Here is a 19,640-nt window from a genome sequence, read left to right on the forward strand (position 1 = left end):
ATGGTGCTTTGCCCCTCCAGACTTCTAAGTACTGGAGAGTCCCCAGGCTCAGTAATCGGTCCTCTTTTTGTCTCTGTCTCTACATGCTCCCTGGAGATCTCATCCAAGTTCATGGCCAGAAATACCATCCACATGCCGATGATGCCCAAATGAGTTATCTCCAGTCCTGTCCTCTATCCTGAACTCCAGAACTGGACATCCAGTAGTCTACTCATCTTTTTCACTTGATTATATAATACATGTCTCAAACTCACACGTCCACAACTGAGCTGGCTTCCCCCACCAAGCTTGCTCAGCCACAACATTTCCCATATTAGTGGACAGCAATTCCATCCTTCTGGCTACTCTAGTCTAAAACTGAAGTCTCCTTGGACTCACCCTTGACTCCTCTTTCTCACGCCCTATATCCAATCTATCAGGAATTTCCATTGTCTCTTTCTTCAAAATATACCTGGAGTCATCAAGAAAGCAATGAAAACAGAAGTCTGCACTTGAAACATTATTACATAAATCTAAGATTAAAATATGTAATCTGTTCTGCCAACTCTGTTTCCATACTGAAATGGCTTGTGTACTTTTTCCTGCACGATCATCATCATCTTGTCAGGCCACTTCTCAAAACTGGAAACATCAGAAACTCAACGCTTAAGTTTTCAATCTAATTATCTGTCACTCACTCAGTTTTCAGTGTGGGCTACAGGCAGCAACACATGGCTATGAAGGATTATTCACTAGATTAAATACACTATATAGTAAATAAACACTCAACACCTTTAGCAATAGGAACAAGAAAGTCATTTTAATCTCATTTTGGCCAATAGCTTCCTAACTGTCCTCTATTTTCCTCCCAGTGGTCCACAAGGACCAGACATTGGCAAAGCCCAGAGCAGGTCAGCAGCAGAGCCTAGAACCTGAACTTAGCACCCTTCCCAATGTGTGTCTATGCTGTGATGAGGGCAATAAATCAGGCACAACAAGAGACATCTTGGCCCTTGCTTAGTCCTGTGCCATGAAGGCTGTAAAAGTCGGGCTTTCCATCTTATTCCTCAGCCATTCTTTTTGTCATTTTATTCTACTTATCTATTAACAAATAACCAATTTGGGAACATTTCATGATCGTGGTTGAGAAAACTCTGGAGTGTTAAGGAATTGGCTGGGTGTTCTGATAACTTTTCACAGCATGTTTGGCCATACTGCATAATTTACTTCATAAACATCCCAATGTGAACTTAATTAAGTCTGGTGAGAAGCAACAACACTCTCAAGAAATAAGAGAACAGCAACCAACATGGCTCTTGGCTCTTGCAAAAATTAGATTTAGACTACTATAAATATACTCCACTGTGCATACTGCCAAATACTATATTTCAGTGTTTGTTCATAAAACATAATTTGAAATACATATTGGATGATAAACAGCCTTTTTGTAAAAGGAAGTCATTATCTGTGATAAAAGCAGTTGTTGACATTAGAAATGTGGATGTGAGGATCCAGATGGGAAATTTAATAAAAAGAAAACAAATGTGGCAGGGAAAAGGGGGGTTAACAATATGGCAAAGCAAAGCCAGATCTGGCTGCAAATATCTGCCTACAGGCAAAACCTGGACTCCTACCTTTCAGATGTGCCATCAGGGGCCACAAGAAGCAAAACATGGCCTCAGATTTAGAAAAGGAAAATAGACTATTCAATGTATCACTGCTTGCTTAGCAGGAATCCTGTGAGTAGACATAGGTACCTGTTAATTCTGAAGCACCACTTCTTTTGGTGTCTAATGTTAATTGCCTGTGGATTTCCACTTTGCCAGCCTTCCTCATCCCACATCCTCCAGCAGGCCCAACCCATAGTCTGATGAACTGGCTTTAATTATAATCCCCAAAGATTTGCAGATATGAGACCACACTGTAGGAACTGTACTTCAACATGTTTTCCTAGGCTCAGCTAATCTGTTAAATGTTAGCTTCTTTAAATAAAACCCACTGGAAAGTTCTCCCCTCTCCACATCCATGCAGTTTCCTCCTGGAAGTGATTAGCACGGATCACCAGGATCCTGTGAGACTCCCAGCGTGTCTTCCAGATGCGCACCATAGCAAGCCATCACAGTGGATGCAGCCACTGGTGTTGATGCTGTTTGGAGCTCATGTTTTTAGTACTTCCTGTAAGACAGTTGTGTTTCTCAGCTAGTGCTTCACCCCAGGCTGTCTGTAGCAGGGTTTTTTCCTTAATGTCCAAAAGAATTCCATGCCTACACAAGTAACTGAAAATTCATAGGTTTTCCAAAAGGGGTTTGTGGGGTACCAATTAAAATTTGTCACTGGACTCCAAGGGTTTACTTAAGTTTGGCTTTTAAGTTAGAGATTTCTTCTAAAACCCAGAAAGGATATACTAAAAGCATCAAAGGAGAGTCAAGTTTTCTGATGTATTTTTAGTACAGGTGCAACCCTTTCAAGATGGGAGCTTTTGATAGTTCTCCAAACTTCAGCATAATTTAGCAAACCACTCAATGATAACGCCCTTTCAGGTTTGAGAATTCCTATCACTCAAGGCAACCCGTAATCTTGAGCACCACAGAGCCCCTGTCTTTTCCTTCTCTTCCTAAGTAAATTGCTGGAAGATTCAAATTATAACAGAACTAATGCGCATGAAAACTGTGGGTAGTGTGGAAACGTTTGGCCCTGCCTCAAGCCCACAAAAACTCCAGAAGGAAGGCAGCACCCAAGGGTGTGCATACAACATCACAGAAAAGGACAGACCTTGAGATCCTGAATGATTTCCTATGTTTCCTGTGTGTTCCATAGCACAGAAATGTTTCTAGTAAGATGATTCTCAATAAGAATCAAACACTTCTTCAAGCCTTGCCATGAATGTATTTGAAAACAATAGCCACATGAATAGAAATCAGATCTGGAAAGATCTACCCAGGTTGACTTAAGGGCATCCAAGCGAGGGAGTTTAAGAAAGTTTAGACCTTTCAACATTTTCTAAGCAGTATTAGGCAGCACCCAATTGCTAATTGAGACCCACAGCAGGGGGATGGAGGTCCTGCATTGAAACTCTCAGACTTAGGGGCCATTTTCAGCCTCTGAGTGAAAATCCAGAGCTGGATCTTTGGGTGGTAACTGCCTCCCAATCCTCTCTGATGATGTGGGTTGGCAGCCCCACAGAGCAAGCACACATGGAGCCAGCTAAATTTTGGCGAAATAGTAACCTTAAAGAAGGCACTTTCAGGATCTGGGTATGAACATGTAATTATTTCTTTTAAAGATTTCAAACCTGCAGGATATTGAATAAACAGGTAGTTAAGAAGGTTGGGGAAAAGCCAATATGAATGTGAACCTCAACTTCAGAGACACTCAATACATTCATTTGTGAGAATGCTGTGCTCGCTGTGATACAAAACAAGATGGTTACGTACAGAGACTACTAGTCTTTCATTTTAATTCTAATTATTTGCAACTTTTCTTATTGCAACAGGAATACATGAACGTAATATAAAATCTTAGGATATATATATGCAAAAAGGAGAAAATTGGTGTCATCTCTGATCTTAGCCCACAGAGGTAACCAATGTTAGAATTCTGATGTATGTCACTCATTCCTTTACTCCTTTGTTACTCAGTTCTTTATTTAGCACCAATTAAGGGCCAGGACTACATATATCCTTTCTGTTCTTTATCTATAGATAAATATGCATATATTTAAAACATGGAAATATTTTCTACATAGGACTTTAAGCTGATATATACTAATATATTAAGAACATTTTATATCACCTGCTGTGTACCATATTAATAGCTATATAATATTCCATTAAATGTATTGATGGACCATTATTTAAACAAACTATGATTGCTAAGCATATGCCTTTTATGTAATTAAAAGTACTGTGCTAAATGGAAGCTGTACACACATCTATGACGGTTTCATGATCGTAAGTTCTTATAGGTAAGCTTACTATATCAAAGAACACGTTTTTTTAAAGGATTTTCCAAACTTATTACCAAATTATCCAATACTTATATTTTATATTCCCACCAACAGTATGTGATTTCTGTTCCAAAAGTTGATCCTTTTTTCAAATTTTATCAATTTGCTAGGTAAAAATGACACATCATTTTGACCTGCACTGTTTTCAATTATTAGGGAAATTGAGCTTTTTCTCATTTGGCTAGCTTGTTCCTTCAATCAACAATAAAAGGCACTTATTGAGTACCTATTATGTTACAGATCAGTTCTAGGCTCTGGGGAAGATTAGTGCTTTGCAAATCATGTGAAGAATAATGAAATACTAGGAGACATAACACAAAGCAAATAAGACTTAGAAGGGACAGTCATTTCAAGAGCTACAGTATGAAAAGGAAATTGGATCAGATGCATTTTTTTCTTCTTGTAATCTTTTTAAACTTTTTGTTTTGTACATATACTACATACAACAAAATACATACAAGTTAACATTTTAAAGAACTGTAATTTGAAAATAAATGAACCAAATGCCCACACACCTATCACCCTGCTTAAGAAACAAACACAGCTGACTACCCTGAAGCCCTCCTATGATGCCTCCACCTGCCCCTCCTTCCTTCCAAGAGGTTAGCTGCTGCATCTTATATAAGCCACTCCTTGATTTCCTTTATAAATTTTCCCAGATGTGAGGGTATCCCTGAATAACATACTGTTGAGTTTCGCCTGGCTTTGAATTGTGTGTAAGTTCTTCCGCAAATTAGTATTTTGTTTGTTTTGTTCTATTTGGCTTTTGCATACACTGTGTTTTTACCTGATCTGTGTTGACTACAGGTTCATCATTTCCACTGATCTAGTCTTCCATTGCATAATGCACCCCAATATGCATATCCATCATGCTGTCAGTGGACACAGAGATTTAGGGCATTTTCTCTTCAGAGCTGCCACAAGCAATACAGCTGTGAATAATCCTCCACGTGCCTCCCAATCAGTGCGAGAGATCCCCTAGGATATCGCTTAGATCTGCCCACATGAAATGATCATTTTTGAACGTTAAAAGTGGTTGAGTGATTAGCTTGTAGGATATACATGTGTTAGACCTAACTCCTAATAAATTGTTTCCTAAATTGGTTTCATCAACTCACTCAGGAACAGCAGTGTTTGAAAGCTCCTTTTGTTCCAAACAACACTTGCTATCGTGAGACACTTTAATTGGGGCCAGTGGAGGGTGTACAGTGACATCTCATTGCCGACTGTCCTGATAACTAGTGAGGCCAAGCACTTTTCACGTGTTCAATAGTTCCTCATTCCTCTTCTGTGTCTTCCTCTTCATAGTTTCTGTCTCTGTTTTAAGTGGGATATTCATCGTTTCCCTATTAATTTGTAAGCATTTGTATGTATCTTCAGAATACTAATCCTTTGCCAGGCATGTGTTGAAATATCCCAGATTGTGACTTGCTTTTTCACTCTCTCACTGGTGCTTTTTGAAGGCCAGAGGGTCTTAATTGTACTGTGGTTTAATTTATCCACTTTTCCTTTATGGTTCCTGCCTTTTGTACTTGATTAAGAAATCCTGCTCTAGTCCCAAAGTCGTAAAGATATTCTTCTATGTTTTCTTCTAAGTATGTTTAAGTTTTGCCTTTCACATTTTGGATTTTAATCCACCTTGCCCTCTGGCTTCAGGATTGTCATTTGAATCTGGACTATGAGATAGCTTTTATGATTTTCCCATATACATAACAGACCCCAGCACCACTTGTCCAATAACCCATCATTTCCATGTGGACCTGCAATTGTGAGCTCTGCTATTTATGAGATTTCTGTTTTACAGGCATATTTCTGGGTTCTCTATTCTATTCCTCTGGTCTCATTGTGCTGATTGTGTCTTAACTGCTAAAACTTTATAAAAAGACTTGTTATCTTATAGAGTTATATGTTCTGCCTGGATCTTCTTAAGACTGCCTTGGTTATTTTCATCAATTTACCCTTCTATTTAAATTTTAGAATCTGCTAGTCAAGTCCCACAAAAAATATCCTGTTGGAATTTTTATTAAATGGCTTTCAGTCTCTAATCAGAGATCAAGAATTGACAGAATTTGCATCAATTGAGAATTTAATAATCAGTGGTAGAGAACTGACATGTTTGTGATAAGTCTTCCTACCATGAATATGGTTCTTTCTCCATTTACTTAGTTTCCTTTATTGTGGTTGAATACAACTGTATGTGTCTACATTAAAGGACCTGCAGGGCATTTGTTAAATGTGTGATGGGCATTCTCCCTTTGCCCTCGAATGTGCCCTTTACCATTCCCATCATGCCCTGTGCCCAGGAGATGAACTCTGTAGATGCTACATCAGGAAGTCCCTGCATCCTGACTCCCAAGAGGGATGGAAATAAGCAATGGCCAGAAGATCACAGGAAGAGAGTAAGACTAGGCGTTGTCCTCCTGCCCCCTCTCTTCAGGCAACTGGTCAGCAGGGCTGTGCTCTTCTACTGAAACACTCACCTCCCACTTTCAGTAGTTGCTTAAAGCTGCAGCTCCCCCCCAGATTCTGTTAGCCACTTCCCACGTTCACCCACCGAAGATCTGAGGGTCCTCTGGTGTTACTTACCCTGGGGGTTTGACCACCTTTGTTGGCGTCCCTTCACCCGGCCTGCATCTTTCTAGTCATCAAACTCTACCTTGAGGATGCTACCTATTCCCTATGGAGACTGTGACTAGATACAACAGTGTGTGTGTGTGTGTGTGTGTGTGTGTGTGTGTGTGTGTGTGTGTGTGTGTGTGTGTGTGTGTCTGTGATTTCTCATTATTTGTAGATTCTTTTGCTTTTTCTATATGGAAAATCACATTGTCTGCAAATAGTCATATTTTGTTTTTCCACTTGTTTTACTGCACTTGCTTGCACTCCAGAGCAATGTTAATTAGCAGTGCTAAGAGTAGCCACTCCTGTTTCATTCCTAATGTTAAAGGCACTGCTTTCCATAAATTTTCCACTAAACCTAGCTTGCTAAGGTTTTATCATGAATGGTTGATGAATTTCATCAAATGTTTATCTGAATCTTCTGTGATCACAAGGTTTTCCTCCTTTAAATGCTGATTTACATAACACATTTTATAATATTAAATCAATCACTCCAGAAATAAATGCTATTTGGTCATTGCTGGCTCTAGTTAGCAAATACTTTATTTCAGATTCTTGCCTTTAGATTCATGGATCAGACTGGTCTGAGGCTTTCCTTCCCACAAAATGTCCTTGTCCATGTCTGGAATCAAGACTATATTAGCTTCATGGGTGAGAAGTGTTCTCTCTTTTCCCATTCTTTTGTATTTTTCACATTCTTTAAAATGGAGATTTGGGGGATTAGACCCAAGGAAGACCTGGTGCACACCAGGCACGCACTCTTACCACTTCTTCAAAAGAGCTTGTGTGAACTTCGAACTGTCTGTACCTTGAATATATACTAGAAACAAATTGTGAAAACATCTGGGACTGGTGTTTAGTGGAAAGATTTTTAACTACTGACTCAAATTCTTTACAATTATAGGATCTTCCAAGTGTTTATTACTTCTTAAATCAGTTTTAATAATTTAAACTTTTCTAGGAATTCTTCAACTTCACAGATGTTTTTAAATATTTGACATGAACTTGATCATAATACTCCTTTAAAACTTAATCTCTGCTCATCAGTATTTATGACCTTTATTCATCCTGATATTGTTTGTGATTTCTCTCTTTTTTGGATCTGTCAAAAGTTTGAGCAGATTTGCCTTTGATAATTTTGTGGGTTTGTTTTTTATTTTATTTATTCCTACTCATTTCTTTACTTTCCTTCTACTGTTTTTGGGTTTATTCAGTTATTTCTTCTTTTCTAGCTTCTAAAGATGGACACACAGCTAATTTCTTGCCAGTCTTTCTTCTTTCCCAATATAAGCATTTAAAGCTACAAATGTCACTCTAAGATCTACTTTAGCCATGTCTACCAAGTTTTCATAGTCTTCCTATGTTCATTATCATTCAACTTCAACTATTTTCTTTCCATAATGATATTTTCTTTGAACCACAGGCCTTTTTTTTGTTGTTAACTTCCAAATAGATGCGGTTCCTTTTTAAGTTTATCTTTTTGCTGTTAATTTCAATTTTAGAGGGATTGCGGCTAGGGACTTTGAAATGTGTAAGCTTGATTTATGACCATTAAGTAATAAATTTTTTAACTGGTTCTTAAAAAACTGATTTCCAGTGGCTACGTGCTATTCATACACATACACATCTGAACACATACAGACATGTGTACACATATGTGTATGTATTTGTCTCAGTGGGTGAATGTAATTGTGCTATTCAAATCATCAATGTCCTTGATGTTCTTACTGCATCTATCAATTGCTGAAGGTAAAACATTATCTTTACACTTTAAAACATTATCAAACATCTTCTTAAAGCAGTCAATTTTGGCTTCAGATATGAGTAGGTGCCTACAAATTTAGAATCAGAGCTCCCTGTTTCACTGAAACTTTCACCAGTATGTTGAAACTCTCTAATAAATTATTTTTGCCCTTAAGGCTAGTTTGTCCTGATGTAGTCCCATCCACCTGACCACTGAGGACTCCAGCATACCGACCTAGTTAAGTAATAAAATGAACTCCAAGCCATTTATCAGGTAGACAGACTCTACAGCTTGATCACAATCTATCCACCATCTCTGAAGGGTGAAATGCCACTTCTCTTTCAGCTTTCCCCTTACCTCCACACTCTATAATTTGCTTTTTTCTTTATCTCTCCATGACTTAAGTGCCTCTTAGATTAAGTCATTCAGACACAGGCTAATCACTGGCCAGCTCAAGACACAAAATAAACCTCTTGAAGCCACATGTAGTTCTGTGATCTTAGTTGAAACACTACCAAAAAGCCTTTTTCACTCAACATATTTTCAGGCCAGCGAAAGACAAAGAAATGTAAAAACTTCTCAAAAATGTCAACAGGACAGATGACGTGGGTTCTTTCCATTCTGTAATCTTGAAAATCACACCTACCTGACCTTGAGGGGAAAACCTGTCCCCATGGACTTATAAACCCCCTGCAGTCTCTTCCTCGGGGTATGAAATGTGATGCTGCCAGGCCTCCAGGAAGAATCCAAAAGAGAGAAATATAACTGATCTATGAACAGAAATGGACTTTCTGGCCACATGTGGCAAAACAGAAATTGGCCTTTTGGGGTTGAGGGTGAGGCTGACTCTTAGCTTGTGTCGCCCCCTCATAAGAGGGAGGAGGAGGAGAGGAAAAGGATGGAGAAGAAGAAGGACATTTGCTAAAGCAGAAAAATTTAAGTCAAATTCATCTCAACTCCTTTCAGAACATTTTTTTCAATGATGCCCTGTTTTCCCCACTATCCATCCCTCACCCAGATAAGCGTAGAATAGCGGTCCTCCTTCTCGTCAGAGGTTCTCAGTATGTGCTTTTTCCTCCACAAAGATGCCTCCTGCCCCTCCCTCTAAATTCTGCACTCAGGGTGACATCTATTTCTTTAATTGTCTTCATGGCACATCACTTCTAGAATCGTCCTATTTATTCTTTTGAAAAATTTGATTATTTGTCCCATCAGCAAGGAGACACTCCATGTGACTGGGGACCTCTTTGAGTCCCAGAGCCTGGCTTTTGTAGTCACTAAATAAATTACTGTCCAAACAGCCAATGAATGGATGGATGAACCCATCCACCCCGCCCAGCTGACTGCCTGAATGGACAGACACCCAGTCATAATAGCTTTTGGTGAGTAAAGGAACCACAGTGCCACTGTTGTTTTGTATTTTTCTTTTTCATTCTCAAACAAAACTATGAAGTTATAACCTAGAAAAACAGAACCGAAAGAATCTATCCCATCTATCTGTTCCATTAAAGGAGCATCCTCTCCCTCCTTTGAAAAATGGTGACTTTAAGGAGGAAACCTTAGCATTCTTGCTTAAGGAAAGCATTTGGATGGGTTGAAATTTGGGTGATGCTGACAGGGACTCCTCAGAAAAAAAAAATTACACACTCTGCCTATGGTTTAAAATCAAAGCCAACTTAGAATCAAACATTTTCTTATTCTGTACAATGTGTGTTTAAGAAGATACAGCCAAAGAAACGGAATTGACATGAAGACATTTCATTTCTCTTGCATCAACTTAGCTTGCTGTCTGCGAATTTCAGATAAAACAGTCTGGGCTTTCAGATCTTGTGGCTTATGGGGAAGGGGGAATGGAAGTAGAGTCAAAGGCTAATGGTGGAGAGAAAGAGAAAACAGACAATCAAGAGAGAAGGAAAGAGGAAGAAAGAGAAAGCTAGAAGTAGATGCAGAGACTCCGATGGAGTGACGGAGCGAGTATGCTAAGGAATGTGCTCCCGACCAGCCTGGGGAGGAAAGGGGAAGACAACCGATACCTTCGAGATTTGTCTGTCTCTCTTTTTAAGTCCTGGGAAGAACAGATAAGGAGGTAAGAGGGAAGCTGAAAGAGGAGAAGATGAAGGAAGTTGTAAAACATTTCAAATACATTAAGTGGAGGGAGGATTCCTGCGCTCTCACTGAGGTTTCTTTCATTGACTGACACCAGCTCCAGCCAAAAGCTCCAGCTTAACACTCTCTGCCCCGTGACAGCTCCCTGCATGTATCTCCCAGGCTCCATTGGCCTGAAAGCAGACAGACACACACCATATCCCACAGACCCCCACCCCTGGCCTTCTGCCTGGTGAGCCTTCTACCTCAACAGTATCTGGAGGCAGACGAAAATAACATTTGCTTCAAGCAGAGAAAAGCAAAGGCTGCAAATTCACAAGAAGCTAGACAAACCCTTCAAGGTCCACCTGCCATTGTGGACATTCAATAGCACTTAACCTATTCCCCAAACAGAGTGTGCATCTCAGTCCTGCTGTCCTTGAAGTAGGCTGAGTTGTATACTCATCTTTGAAGTCCCAGCCTCTCCACCCTGCTGGGCATGAGGAAAAGGGGCAATGCCTGACTCACACTGTATCCTCCAGAGCCTAATGAAACAGGATCTGGCCCATTGAAGGACTTAGAATGGAACTGAAACAGGGGCCAAGCCAGAGGTCACACAGCTCATTAGTGGGAATACGTGGGTCCTCCGGGATCTCTCTCCAGTGCTCTTTCAACCTGACCCCACCCCGCTCCCTCACTCAGCTGACTTTCCTTCTCTCACAAGGCAGAAGTGTTCGCTGGTGTGTCATCAATGACCACCCACATTCAAATGACTTCCTATTTTCCTGCACCCCTAGCTGTTCATCTCTGGTCTCTCTCTCCCCAATTCATACCTTGCAATGTCTACAAACTATTAGTGAGCTTATAAAACATTTTAAAAAAATCATCTCCTGACTTAGACTCTGATGTTGCAAGGATAATACACATAGATCATCCTGAGTGATGGGACCTGACTCAAAGAATACATCGGGAACTGAGGCCACTAGACAGCAGTCTCAGCAGCCAGATGGGCATAAGAACTGCAGTGCTGTCAAGCCTGAGATGTATGTCAGGCTTCAGGGACAGCTGAGACAGTGCTGGCTTGGTGCTGTTCAGAACGTCCTGAACTCTAGACCTATGCCACTTGATTTTCCTGGTCCTGGAGAAGTCTGTTGAAATCAGTTTGTCTCCCTCCAGTAAGGAGCCAACTTGTCAGGCAGAATTTTGTAGATGACAGGTCTCCCTCATTAGATCCTCTGGTTCAGTCACTGAATCGTGGACAACCCCTGGATACCTGGAGAGCAGCTGTGGCATTCTATATCCATCCATCCATCCATTTGTCCACCGACGATACATTCATCATCTACCTGTCCATCCATCCTTCCTTCCCTCCATCTATTTATCTGTTGGCTCTGCTTTCTTCTGTGTTGATGTCATTCTCAGGCAGATTCTACCCACGTGGCCAGAAAGCTGGCCACCAGCAATTCTGAAATTTTATCTATGAGACTACACCCTCTCAGCATCCAGATCAGTCTCTGAAAAAGGGTTCTGTCTGGCCTGACAGGTCACATGTCACCCTGCAGTGGGAGGTGTCACAGGTACTTAACTGACTCACCCAGATGGTACAGAATGCAAGAGTACTTGAGTCCTAAAAGGGAGGAATAATCTGGATCAGACAGAAGAGCCAGAGCTATTCGATGCACAGGTCTTCATTCTGACACAACGAAGTTTTCACTGTGATGTGCAGTTGGCATCATAATGTGTCTGTACACAAACTGTCTCAAACTATGACAGATATTTCAATGTGTGCAAACAAAATTTCCCTATTACACACACACACTCCAGCAAGTGTTAACTCAAAATTTTATTTGAAGGGGTGTCGGAAAAGCATTTTCACAGGGATATAGATCAAGCATGACTTTACTGGAACTCAGATCAGATCCTTCTGGTTTTTAACACCTACATATAAACTGTAAGGGAAACACTCCTTGGGCTGGCAGAAGGCATGGGCATTGGTTTCTGTGCTGTCTTGCCCAAGGGCCATTTTTTCAACACTACCCTCTTTCTTCTGCTTAGAATGCAGAAGCAGGATTTCCATGGAATGAATGGAACCCAAATGAATTTCCCAAAGGGGGAAAAATAAAAAAGCCTCTGGATTTTGACCTAGTGTGGAGAGTAGAGGTCAGGAGAAAAAAAGGAGGGTCATTCAAACAGGGATACCCAAGAGGCCAACAAATGTGTCTCATTTTTTGAGCATTACACATTGTAAGGAGGGGGAGGTTTGTCAGACATTGATTTATGCACCAGACCACCTAATGTAACAACTTGTGACTTTGTTAGAACGAAACCCAACGAGCCCGCTTCCAATCACGCAGGGACTAACTGTCCTGGTGTGAACTGCCCCAATCCTTTTCCCTGTTGACCACTTTGTACAATTACATCATCCTGAGGGGAGCACAGAAGAGGAAAGAATGTAAGGTTTTAAAATATCGGTTTGGGTAGTAAGGAAGAAAATCCACCAGCTAGAGCGGGAGTTACAGGCAGAGGATTTACAGCTATCCACAGTGCCCTGATCCCTTCCTTGCACCAGAGGGGAGACTTCCTCACCCTTATTAGGAAGGAAAAAGGCCTTGGAGTGGGGGGGGGGGGACCAGAGATTGTGATATTTAAAGGAAGGAAATCCTTCCATAAAAGAGGGCCAAGAAGGACTCCATTTACCCTGATGACTGGGAATTCCTGAGGCCCTTTACATTGCCTAAGTTGGGATAAAGAATCTTCTTCATGAAAAATGCACTGGCTAATGATATGTTACCTTCCTAAAACAATGTTTAATTACTTAACTAAGAATTAATATATTCTTTTAAATGTTCCTACAGTCAGAATTACAGGCATACCTCACTTTATTGCACTTTGCTTTACTGCGTTTCACAGATACTGTGATTTTTACTAATTGAAGGTTTGGGGCAACTTTGTATCAAGCAAGTCTATTGGCCTCATGTTTCCAACAGCACTTACTCACTTCCTGCCTCTGTTGCACATTTTTCAAATTTTTTCACTGTTATTACATGTGTTTGGTGATCTGTGATCAGTGATCTTTGATGTAACTACTAGGACTCACTGAGAGCTCAGATGATGGTTAGCATTTTTTTTTTTTGCAATAAAGCATTTTGTAATTAAGGTATATACATTGCTTTTTTAGACATAACGCTATGGCACACTTAACAGACTACAGTTTAGTGTAAACATAACTTTTACAGCACTGGGAAACCAAAAATCCGTGTGACTCACTTTATTGTGATATTTGCCTTATTGCAGTGGTCTGGAACCAAATCCACAACATCTCTGAGGTCTGCTTGAACACAGGATTAAACTGTATGCATTGTTCTGTCTGTAGTTTTCCACACAGAAATATACCTTATAAATCTGCCCTTGTGAGCACTGTAAGTCTGCTCTTCTTCTACTAGTCTTCTACCTTATTCTCTTTACTGCTGCACACTATTATGTAATAGTGGCTGTATCAGAAAGGAGCATAGTTTATTTCCCTAACCATGTTACCTTCTATGTTTAAATGGCTTCTAATTTTTTGCCATTACAAATAATACTGCATTGATTGATGCTTCTCTGTACACATGAGGGAAGAATCCCCTTGGAAAGAAACGTAGAAGTGGAAGTGATGGTTCAAAGTATATCGACATTTTCACTGTTGATATATACTTCCAAATTGACCTCCAAAAGACTACTGCATTTTATGCTCCTTCAACATTGAAAACAATACAATTTTTTTTTTAATTTCCAATCTAATGGGTAAAACATGATCTATCATCATTACTTTTATCTTTGTACTTTATTTACTGCTTAAGCACCTTTTCACATGTAAATTGTTCACTTCATTTAGACTGTTTATATTTTTGCCTGTCTTTCTACTTTTTTCTTTCTCTTATTTATTTGTATGAGCTCTTTATATATTGTGAATTTTAATCTTTACCTACTAGTTAGCTTGCAAATATTTTACCCTAGACTGTTGCTCACATTTTATATATTTCACTGTATTAAAGCTTAAAATGTTTAATGTAGCTTAAAAAAAAACTTTATCCTATATGGTTTCTGGGTTTTATATCTTCCTTAAAAGAGGTATTACCCACCTAAAAATTACAAAAAAAAACCAGTTTTGCTATTCTTCTAATACTTCACAGATTTTTCTCTAGATTTTAGTTCTTGAATCCATATGAAGCATGTATTTATATTTACAGTGAGACTGAAATTTTCTTTTCTTCTCATTATCCTGACATTATTTATCAAGTAGGTCCTCAGTTACCCATAATTTGAAGTGTTTTCTTTGTTGTAAATACTAAATTCCTATGTAAACATACATGGATGTATTTATAGACTCTTTGTTCCACGGATTCATTTCTCTATTCTTGTGTTAAGAACACACTGTTCTAATTACTGTCATTTTAAAGTATGTTTTGACATAAAACAGGATAAATCTCCTATCACTGTTAACTCTTTTTCAATGAAGTTTTTTTGATCTGTGCATTTCCTAGTCTACATAAACTTGCAGATCAGCTTGTGAAGTTCATTAAATATCCCCCTTGCAATTTTTCTTAGGATTGCATTGAATTAATGGATTATATGGCAAGGAACTGACACCTTCACAATTTTGAGTCTACTGCAAACCTGGTATGTGTCTGCTTATTCAGGTCTTCATTTGTCCTTCAATAAAGTGTTATGAATTTCTTCAAATTAGGTTTATTTCTAGATTTCTTTTACTACCGTAATTAAAATATTTTCATGACATTCTCTAATTATTTATTGATAGCACATTGGACTACTAATTTTTCATTTATTCATTCAGCAAGTACTTGTTAAATGCTCACTGTGTGGGGCACATGCAATCCTGTCTATTGTAGGTGTACAAATCATGGATTTTTGTACTGTTGAAAGATAAACTGAGGCATATTAAAATTGTCAAGAGTTTATTTAAACAAAAATCAATTCTAATCGGGCTGCCAACCCAGCAAGGGTTAGAAACGCTCCACCAATCAGAGGGAGTGGGGCCCTTTTACTCAGAAGATGCGGAAGCAAGCCAAGCAATTTATTTGTTTGGCTACAGTAGCGGAAACGTTCGCCTCATTTGGAAAGCCTATTGGCTGTTTGTGATTGGCTATTCTCGGGCTTCCCATTCTTAATTCTGGCATGAAAGGCTTAGGTCTCACTTTGCTCACTTAGGCTCCTGGCACAGGAGCCACCTCAGTCTCATGGCTCCTTGTTTAATTAAGGTAGCAGTACTGTTCATCTCCACATGAAAAGCTCCAGGAAGAAATATTAATGAATAAGTTTAATAACCAAGACAAATGGATACATAGGTCAGAAAGTTTAAAAGAAAAGGAAAATGTTTAGAAAAACCTTCTTGAATATATCTTCAACCACATTTCTAGTGTCTTCTACACAAAGTCACATGGGGGAAATTTTTTCACTACTGAAATCCTGTGTTTTCCCTGTGGTCATATGATTTTTCCTCACAAAGAATCAAAAATAAGCAACTGCCATGTTTCTTCCCCCAACCCACTTTTTCTCTGCATTTGTTGCCAGAAAGTTTAGCGTTAACTTGCTCGGTCAACCACAGCGACTTCAATATTCTGATTCTTCTCTCCCCACCTACTGAGGCAGAGTTTGCTTTCTTTATGTTTTTAACTTGTATTGGCTATAAGCTGCTTGATCTCCTAAGAAGCAAGGCACAGAAAGAAGAGGAGAAAATATTTCTAAGTCATCGAGGACACCAGTTGGTATAAAACAGATTTGAAGGCGACCTTTCTTTTGAAATGCTGAGACCTCCAAGGACAAGGTCACTCAGCTCTGCCTCTTTCCCCAAGGTTACTTCTGCCTTTTCAGCCAGTAGCTAAATTGTCATCAAGGCACAAATGAGAGACAGGTCCTGAGTCCTTCCATCATGTAGGCAGTTTTTTCTGGAGTTTTTTTGTTTGTTTGTTTGTTTTTCTTGAGTGTTTGAAAGGAAGAAAAAAGTGAGGAGGAACCTTCTGTCAAAGACCCAAAACAGTTTTAAAGTTGCGTGCTCAAGGCAAACAGCTTCTCTGTTCTGCTTATATGTTTTGGCCCCACAATTTTGAGTGACTCAGATGTCAAAAGACAATTCCATTCTGGAGGAGGGGCCCCCACGGGTTGTTGCTCTAATTTAGCAGATCTTCAAACTGTGAGGCCCAGATGACACAAAATGCCAAAAGAAGCTGGGATTTTAACCTAAACTACAGGTTTACATTTTTTTCCATTTCTCTGCCTTTCCTTCCCTGTCTCCACCCCCACCATCCACTCCCACCATCCACACCCCACACCCTCCAACTAAGCTTTTCTATTGCAAATGACCAGGGACGGGATTTGAATAAAAGCCAAAGCTGTTTCCTCTGCTCCTGGACCTGCAGACGACTGCACCCTAGTTTAGATACGCTGAAAACTTATTACCAATTGTGAAATAAATAAGCTTATCTGATGCATGTAATTTGAGTAAAAGAAAATTGCAAAGTAATGGGTAAAAATAAAGAGGCTCATTGTGCCTCTGTGAAGGAAATTACCAGAAGAACAACTGACCTTTAGATTTTTATATGATTAAGCTTGAACAAGAGAACAATAACATAGGACTTACACCCTTCTTCCCCCATCCCTATGCCTCCATCCCCCTACCCCTCCCCAGCCAAAAGTGATCAGGACAACTTTTGCAACAGATTTTTGACCCTTGAATAATTCAGAACCTAGAGTCTACCAGAAACAGAGACAGAAATGATTCTTTGACTAGAAAAATTTCTAGAAGAGTCAATTGGCAAAATTTCAACCCAAGTAGCTGAAAGAGAACTCTTCCATCGGATTTATTGAACATCATTCATTGTTACTTAAAACAGACTCTTGCTTTTGGTTCTGAAGCTAGGTGAGAGTGCTTTTTCCTTTTTCACAACTGATGACATTAGAAATGGCATGAGAAGGGAGAATATCCTCCTTGTCATTTTCATAATCCATATTTAAACTCCCACCTTAATAAAGTCCTTTTTACCCCCCTCAGCATCTTTATTCTTTAATAGCATTTCAGCTGACTACAAAACTAATGTATGTAGACACTGTAGATATTTTGGGAAACACTGAAAATCATAGGGAAGAACAATTTAAATCATGCATTTTTCCAGCACCCATCAATAACCACTATTAATATTTTAATGATGAGTCTTCTAGCCTGTACTTCTCAATGTACATAGTCATATTCTTCACAAAAATGAGAACATGCCACTTTTGCTTTGTCATAAACAGTTAAAAATCCTCACCATCTTGGTTGCAATGAGATCTCATCCCATGATGTACCATAATTTTTTCAACCTACCTCCTCTTATTTGGGTTTTTCTTGGTGGCTCTTTAAAGCATGGAGTTCACCGCTAAAGATGTGAATGACATAAAATGTATCTTAACTCACCCCAAGTGACATTTCCATCTCTGAGACCAAGAATCCTCCTGGGGCACACACCTGATGGGAAAAATGGACAGGAAAACATTTTACACACTGTCTGGGGAGCTGGGTAAACTAGACAGTAGTGTCATTACTAAAATGTCAACAGCTCATTGGCTAAATATACTGGGAAAAAACCCACCAAAGAGGAAAAAAATTATATATTCTCTATGAAAGTACTCTCTCCTTTTCTCTAAAAAAAAAACACAAAAAGTGCAAGGAAAGATCATTTGAACCTTTACATCCCTTTTTGATGCAATGAACTCCAACATCTGCATGTCCCCCTCGAAGGTCACCTCCACCATAAAACTCCTACCCCAGCCATCTCTCCATCCTGTTCTGCCTTCATTGGATCTGCTTCTGTTCATGGCAGCCATCAGTTTCTGTAGCATTAAGGTGACTTTAAACAACCCCACTTTACCTCTCGCCCATTTCCTTTCCACAAGGGTCTCTGTCTGATTCAACTTGGTAGCTCCATGCAGTAGGCACTCAATAAATACTTGTCAAATGATTCTTTCAAGGCACCTCAGTGAGGGTCCTGGGTGCTTCTTCTGCATTTAGGTCTCTCACAGGCTGGAGGCCACAGTTTAACAAAGCCAGGGCAAGGTCAGGGGAGCCAGAGAAGGCAGCTTTCAAGTTGAGTTATGAAAAGCGATGTTAATTACCAACATGGGCCATTTAGAAGGAAGAAAAATGCTATCTCTTATTAATTTTGCTGAAATGGACACATTCTTGTCAGGGGCTAATGATTAACAAAGCCGCCCTTTTCTGAAGACAGAGCAGGAAAATCTCAGAAAAGAACCTGGGGGCCACAGTGCAGAAATGAACTTCCTGCCCCCACACGTCTGTGTCGACCTGAGTGAGATAACATGCCTTACTTTTGTTTGGGCTTTTTGTTCCTGTATAAAATTAGACAGAAAGCCATCAATGAGAGGTTAAAAAGTTCATTTGTACCAAGATGTTCAGTACGGGCTTGCTTATAGGGACCCTCAGTCACAAACAGTCTCCTGCTAAGGACCCAGGAATAGAGTTTACATTTTAGTGGTGGAAGAGGGGGTCAGAAAAGAAATCAGCTTGTGGAAAGGGAATTCCTCCTCCTGTTAGTGGGAAATACTAATTTAATCAAGAAAGGGTTTGTGGACCTAGCACTGTCCCAGGGATTTCAGCATCCCAGGTAATCCTGGGTGGACACATTCATAAGTGCTTCTCAAATGTTCCCCTTGCTTTCAATCTGCATGCTGGCTCTGGCAGTTGTGAACTTCAAGTGGACCTATTTAAGCTGATCAGAGGAAACAGGCTGACAGTGAGCTGATCAGAAACCTCTTAGAGGACCTACTTTAAAGAGGGAAAGGAGTTCTGAATTTTTTTTATCAGCTTTGTAGAGAGAGAGTGGGTAATGAAGAGAGGTCGGGGTGGGGGTCAGGGGAGGAAAGCAACCATTTTCAAACATGAAGGAAAACCACCTCCTCGCCAGACCTTTGCCAACCTTCCTGTTCTTGTCAAGCTCTGCTTTGAGGGAGTGTTTGAAGATAACAGGAAAGGAAATAATGAAATGATACGGCCAGGCTGAGAGAGACTTACAGAGACAAGTGAAAGCTGTTTCCTTGACCTGGGCTTATCTCCAGCCTGCCAAAAAAGCACCATCTATCAGAGACCCATATGTAGGCTAGAGACCTTGGAGTGAAATCCTTCTTTTAACAATAAAACAATGATATCTGAATTTGTTT

The 19,640-nt window shown here is 39.8% G+C and overlaps 1 long non-coding RNA gene across 1 annotated transcript in view; it reads right to left on the reverse strand.

The window, feature by feature from the left end:
• Positions 1–19,640, reverse strand: part of LOC141574931 (uncharacterized) — a 109,642-nt gene that overhangs the window by 74,584 nt on the left and 15,418 nt on the right. Inside the window, exon 2 of the long non-coding RNA XR_012502064.1 lies at positions 17,881–17,931. This is a non-coding gene — a long non-coding RNA (uncharacterized LOC141574931). The remainder of the gene's footprint in view (positions 1–17,880; positions 17,932–19,640) is intronic.

The sequence above is a fragment of the Camelus bactrianus genome, chromosome 24 (genome assembly GCF_048773025.1).
Source record: "Camelus bactrianus isolate YW-2024 breed Bactrian camel chromosome 24, ASM4877302v1, whole genome shotgun sequence".
NCBI lineage: Eukaryota > Metazoa > Chordata > Mammalia > Artiodactyla > Camelidae > Camelus > Camelus bactrianus.